The following is a 7,433-nucleotide window of genomic DNA, read 5'->3' on the forward strand; positions in this document are numbered from 1 at the left end:
ACATTCAAACACTCAAAAACAAAACAGCAAAACATTGTGTCTTTTGTGTCTTCAAGTGTATGCAAAAACTTTTTACATCAAACAACACACTTTTTGGAGTCTAAACAGTCTGCAAACATTGGGTCATCAACACTGTGTCCTCTTGTCACGAAAAACAGTCGAAAAATCAGATTTGGTCACAGCAAAACAAATTCACAGATAGGAAAGATTGCACTAAGGTTACAGAAACGCGTCTGTGTCTGTTCAAACCGCATCTGTGTCGGATAAACGCGTCTGTGAAGTACAGAATAGCGTCTGTGTTTTTATCAGCATCTGTGTCGAGCAGAGACACGTCTGTGTCTGGGAATCGCGTCTGTGAAGTATACAGGTGCGTCTGTGTCCACAATTGCAAAAACTATTACAGTCCCGGCAAACATCAATAGGAAAATCTCAGAATCACGTCTGCGTCAAACAGAGTAGCATCTGTGTCTTAAAACCGCGTCTGTGAAGTATACAGAGGCGTCTGTGTCAGGATTTGAAAAATTTTAACAGTCAAGCAAACAAAGAAAATCAGTTTCGGCATACTTGAGCTTCCTAGGTTGTCTCTTCAGGTTTCATCTAGCATTCAGCCTGTTCTAAGGTCTTACACAGTCCATCATTCCTTCATACCTCATTTTACATTCATACTTGTCTAAACTTGAGTCAAAAGGTCACTTGCTTGTCCTCATCATACGTGGTCAACACACTACATACTACTACACTTTGCTAAGTGGTCCCTCATCAAGGTTTCTTACCTTTGGGTCTCATTTGGTCTTACTTAGAGTCAAGGTCAGCTTACCTCATCAAGAGAAACTATCCTCTCTTTGGAAGTCACACCTACTCTACTACATACATATTTAGTCTTACACTTTGGACATTGCAAGTAAACTTCAGATTCATTTACATTCCATACAACTCTTGGTCTTCCATACTCTTTCCATTTTTCATCTAAGTCTCTCACATCTTGGTCTAACACCTAGTTCATGGTTGAAACCCGTCTTCAAAAATCTAGGAGAAAAGCTAAAGAAGCTCAAGGGTCCGTAAACATGAGTTCTTATGAGTATGACAATGACGTATTCTACAATCCTGAGCACACTACATTACCAGACATGAATGTTTATAGACACAATCCAAATGTGGAAAGCGCAAACGCTATAAACAACAATACTACACACAATGACAATGTGGACAATTCTTCAATACTATCAGCAGACATACAAGAATCTATAATGGATCCTCAATTCAATAGATTGGTTGAAGAGATAATGAGGAGAGATCGTCAATACTTTCTAAACATGATGGCACAAAGTGGAGCCAAAATACCGCATGATTTTGACTTATCTCAACTTATGGAAAGTAGACCTTCACAACAAACTCAACATAACATGGATCAAAGGAGACCAAATAGTGGAGGACCAAATAATATGATGCCGGAGTCACCATCAGTTTTGCTTCAAAAACCAGCAATCCCACATACACAAGCTCAAATATATGATACTTACACTCAAAGACCATCATGGAGGCCCTATGCTCAAACACATGCTCAAGATATGGGTCAATTAAGACAAGTGGATACTCAAGGACATCCTCAAAATTTTGACACAAGGAGACCTCATGTCAAAATTGGGGGCAACACAATGGAAAATGAAAGGCCTATTGAATATGGTTTATATACACAAAACAGATATGGGGTCCCTCAACAAGAAATTATGCCAAGTGCTCCATATATGTCGCAACAATATAGACCTCCATATGGACATGTCTACGATCAGTATCATCCATATATGCAACAAGTTCCTCCTCAAATGGGTGTTTCAAACATGGGACATGCTACAAGAAATCCATCTCCTCCCAAAAATAATTTGGAGCAACAAATTAGAGATCTACAAAAGAAAGTGGAAGACATGGGCACATCAAAACCCACATATACTATGAGAGATATATGCCCTTATCCCTTTGATAAGAGCATTCCAATGCCTCCGTTTCCTCCGCACTTTGCAACGCCGAAATTTGACAAATATAGAGGGAGAGGAGACCCCAAGGCACATATAAGACAATTCTTCACAGCTTGCATTGAGGTAGCCGCAGAAGAAACATACTTAATGAGGTTGTTCCCACAGAGCTTAGGAGATCAAGCTATGGAATGGTTTTCTCAATTACCTCCCGGTATTAAGTCATGGGGCGACTTGGCAGAGGCATTCATTCAACATTTCTCTTACAACATTGAAACAGATGTCTCAGTTACTACCTTGTGCAATACTAAACAAAAGGAAGGAGAATCTTTTGCGTCATTTTTACAAAGATGGAGAAACCTAGCTAGCAGATGCTCTTGTGAAATCCCGCAGAAACAAATGGTGGAGATGTTCACACAAAACGTTAACAAGGCTATTGGCTATGATCTCAGAAAAGCTTGTTTGTCTACATTCAAGGATGTCATTGAAAAGGGCCTAGCAACAGAAAAGGTCTTAATTGAACAAGGAGTTATCAAACTATTCAAAGAAAACAAAGAGGACTTTAAGGGAAAGGACAAACCAAAATTTTGGAACAAGAACAAGAACACAGTTAATGATGGTGTTGTTGATGCCAACACAGTGAGACCAAAGTTCGTCTTTTCTGGATCAAGTTCTACCAACAATCAAGTGAACAATCAAACGGCTGCTAAACCACGAAGGAAGTACACTCCATTGGGAGAACCACTTGAATCAGTATTCAAAAAGCTTGTAGCAAACAAAGTGATCACGGTCCCAGATTTTCCTCCATATGAACCAAAGGTAAAACCGAATTGGTGGAATGATGATGAATTTTGCGAATTTCATAAGAGCAAGGGTCATAAGACAAGTAATTGCCATCGATTGAAAAACATTGTACAAGATCTCATTGACAGAGGAGATATTGAGATTGAGGGACATTCATCTAACCAAGAGCATGAGGTATTTAAGGAACCATTCCCAAAACATGACAAGGGAAAAGGCAAAGTCACAGATGATCAAGCCAATTACACTAGAGCATCTTACAATTATGATTCCACTATCAATCACATCTCAATGGACAATCATATTTCTACCATTACTATCAAAAACAAAAATCCTGAGAATCCTTCTCAAAGACCCAAAATTGTCCTAAAAGGTGTGGGATCTTCGTCCGTATCTACCTCTGAATGTCATGTTACAACCCGTCGAGGTAAGATTACATTGCCAGGTGCCTCCACTAAGAATACCAATCCTTTATCAATTAAGCCTGAGTACGACCTTGTAGAACAACTAGGGAAGACACCTGCGCTCATCTCTATTCTTGAGCTCTTACATATATCTCTTGCACATAAAGCTATCCTTGACAAAATCTTGAGAGATACTGCCGTCCCTACTGATCTGAACGTGGACCAGTTTCAAGCCATGGTGGGATACCTATCCGTTCCACACTCCCTCACATTCACAGAAGCTGATGACGCCTCCATAAGTCAGCCACATAATGCACCTCTACATGTTGAAGCCTTCATACATAAACATCGAATAAAGTGAGTCTTGATAGATGGAGGAGCAGGTCTTAATATTTGTACATTGAGCACCATCAGACAATTGGGATATTCTGACAAAGCTGTGAATTCTACAAACCAAATCACCATTAAGGCTTATGATGATGAAGAGCACTCGTCCAAGGGCATGGTCACCTTACCACTAAGAATAGGGCCAGTCACAAAGGATGTGGTTTGTCAAGTCCTAGATCTAGATCTTACATATAACGTATTGCTAGGACGTCCGTGGATTCATGAAATGAGGGCAGTCCCATCAACATACCATCAGTGCATTAAGTTTCCTCACAATGGAGCCGAGGTAACCGTCAATGGTGATCCAAATCCATTCATATATTGTAATAACTTGAGATCACATACTGAGACTATCATTCCCAGTAACCGTGAGGCTACTCCCTCTTCGGCATACATTGACCCTGAGTCATTAAAACCCTCAACATCCAAACAAGGTGAACTTAGAGGTAAGTTTCAAGACAAAGGCATGGGAGAATACACTTTGAATCAAACAATGTTTTTATGACAAGTCATGACCTCTCCCAAGGAATATGGGAGGCCACATCCTAACAAGCAAATCTCTATCATGATGCTCAAATGGGATCCTACCATCTTTCAAAAATGGGGTGAACTAGAAGAAGAAAATTTGTATAAAATGCTCTATAAGGACGTTGAAGAGGACACACATGATCAGATTATTATACCCTGTGAGAACTATGGCAAAGGCTTCAAAATTTTGCAAAGATTCGGGTATGATGGAAAAAGCCCTCTCGGACTACGCAAAGAAGGTGTCATGGAGCCCTTGCAACCTGAGCTAACTACAAGAAGGGAACGCTCCAAGGGGCTTGGTTTTCTAAATCCCAAGATTCAAAATAAAAGAACAAAACAGATATGGCGAGTCAAAGTGGCTAAAGTTCAACAAGAAGATGACTATTCTACAGATTCCAACGAATGGGAATGGGGTTCAGACAAATCCTCCAGCGACTATGAGCTCAACGAGACATTTAGAGAGCCAGAGGAACCTACAGAGGAGGAGGAGTTTTACAAGAAATTCAGAGTCGGTCAAGAACCGACCCATAAGGATCCCGCACAGTTGTCGTTTCAAGGCCCTAGGTCAAGATCACATAGGATGAGGACACCTGTCTCTGAGGGTGCTACTAGTAATGATAATTTGGACTCACTCACGATCGAAACTGATGAGGAGAGTGCCATTGACGACCTCGATGACTATCTGGACATACCTGAATATAACCACATCTTCACTATTAGCCTTGCAGACTCTAAAAACACTAAAGACCTTCCCCTCGTTCACCCCCAACTCATTGACTGGGATCATGAAGGACCAGCACAATTTGATACATTTCAAAATGACGAAGCTATTATCGACTACCTTGGCATTCAAGATGATCTTCCCCCTGGAGACCACAAAGCAGGATACGCCATAGAGCTCAACAACATAGCATACTTTGGTGAGGGTGTCGGGCCTTCTAGTCGCAAAAATGTGAAAATAAAAACAAAACAAGGGTCTTATGGCGAAAACCACACTGTGGCGCTATCTGACTCTAAAAAAGTAAAAAGAAAGGACGTATCTGAGGGTGAAAACCTCTCTGAGGCGCCCGAAGATGGAAGGCTTGACATTCTCCCAGCATCATACGAGGAAAAATCATCCATGTTGGTAGAGGAGACTATAAAGACAAACATTGGTACAGCAGAGGTTCCACACAACATATTTTTGGCTCAATCATTGACAGAGGCCGAGAAAGCAAGATTCATAAGCTTCTTTAAGGAACGACAAGTCAACTTCGCATGGTCTTATGCTGATATGCCTGGACTAGACCCCGACTTAGTAATGCATCATTTAACAGTCAAACCGGGGGCAAAACCAGTGAAGCAGAAATTAAGGAAAATGCATCCACAGGTGGCATTGCTAGTCAAGGCAGAGCTGGAGAAATTATTGGATGTCGGATTCATACGCCCAATTGATTATCCTGAATGGATTTCCAATTTAGTACCTGTCAGCAAACCGGATCGCAGCATCCGAATATGTACAGACTTCAGAGATATCAACAAGGCTTGTCCAAAGGACGATTTCCCATTACCAAACATTGACTTGATCGTTGATCTCACAGCAGGCCATGAAATGTTATCTTTAATGGACGGATTTTATGGATATAATCAAATCAGGATTGCACCTGAAGATCAACATAAGACATCATTCACTTGTCCATGGGGAACCTTCTGTTGGAATGTCATGCCCTTTGGGCTGAAAAATGCAGGCGCCACTTATCAAAGAGCGATGACCACTATCTTTCATGATCTCATGCATGTAACGGTGGAAGATTATGTTGATGACCTTTTGGTTAAATCAATAGACAGAAATACACACTTGGACATACTTTCAGTTGCTTTTGATAGGCTGGAAAAATACAAGGTAAGATTAAACCCAAAGAAATGTGTCTTTCGAGTAACCTCCGGGAAGCTCCTAGGATTCATTGTGTCTAAAAGAGGAATAGAAGCTGATCCAGCAAAAGTCAAGGCTATCTTGGACATGCCGCCACCCAAGAATATCAGTCAACTTTGATCTTTACAAGGGAGACTCCAATCCATACGAAGATTCATAGCACAACTTGCAGATAAGTGTAACCCTTTCCAGCACCTGCTACACAAAAACATCAAGTTCAAATGGGATGAGAACTGTCAACAGGCTTTTCAGGCGCTCAAAGACTATTTTTTGAACCCGCCAGTTTTGATGCCACCAATTCCAGATCAACCATTGCTACTTTACATATCAGCTACTCCGACAGCACTGGGGGCACTCCTAGCACAGCAAATACCTGACGGCAAGGAAAAAGCAGTCTACTATATCAGTCGCACATTGGTGGGATATGAGCTAAACTACACACCAATCGAGCGTGCATGTCTCGCTGTGGTCTTCGCTTCACAAAAATTACGACATTATATGCTCACTCACAAGACTAAGTTGATTGCCAGAATTGATCCACTAAAATATCTTCTCAACAAAGCTACACTTACTGGGCGGCTGGCCAAGTGGGTAATGATTTTGAGTGAATTCGACATTGAATACGTGGACAGAAAAGCAATCAAAGGACAAGCCATTGCAGACCAATTGGCAGATGCTCCCATGATAGATGATGCTCCTCTACAGTCAGAATTTCCAGATGAGTCCATTCTAACAATATCATTTGCAAAGCCATGGCAATTATATTTTGACGGCTCATACACACAGCACGGGGCAGGAGCGGGTATACTCTTTATAACTCCTCAAGGTGATTCTATACCAAAATCATACCGTTTGTCATTTCCTTGCACTAACAATATAGCGGAATATGAGGCATTAACAACTGGGTTAAGAATTGCAGTTCAATGGAAGATCCAAGAACTTCGTGTTTTTGGGGATTCTCAACTTGTCATCCGTCAAGCAACTGATGATTACCAAACAAAAGATGAAAAGCTAATGCCTTACAAACAACTGGTAGATGATCTGAAACAGCACTTTGCAAAGATAGAGTTTGAGCAGATACCAAGAGAACAGAATCGCGCTGCTGATGCCATGGCTACAATTGCTTCGCTCATTGATCTACCGCAAAATGAGACTTGCTATGAGTTCCTGGTAGACAACTTGTTGATTCCTTCATACGAGATCACTCCTACTGAAATGATATGTGTTGTTGGTCCTGAATCCCAGTTATATGGTTCCATATTCACATACCTTCGTGACAATATCTTACCTCCCGATCTATCGAACAACCAACGCCGCACTTTCATTCGCCAATCCTCCCGATACGTTATCCTAGCTGATATCCTATACCGACGAGGTCTAGATGGCACCCTTCTTAGATGTTTAGAGAGTGACGAAGCTCAGATTGCATTA

This window comes from Cryptomeria japonica, chromosome 11 (genome assembly GCF_030272615.1).
Source record: "Cryptomeria japonica chromosome 11, Sugi_1.0, whole genome shotgun sequence".
Taxonomy (NCBI): Eukaryota; Viridiplantae; Streptophyta; class Pinopsida; order Cupressales; family Cupressaceae; genus Cryptomeria; species Cryptomeria japonica.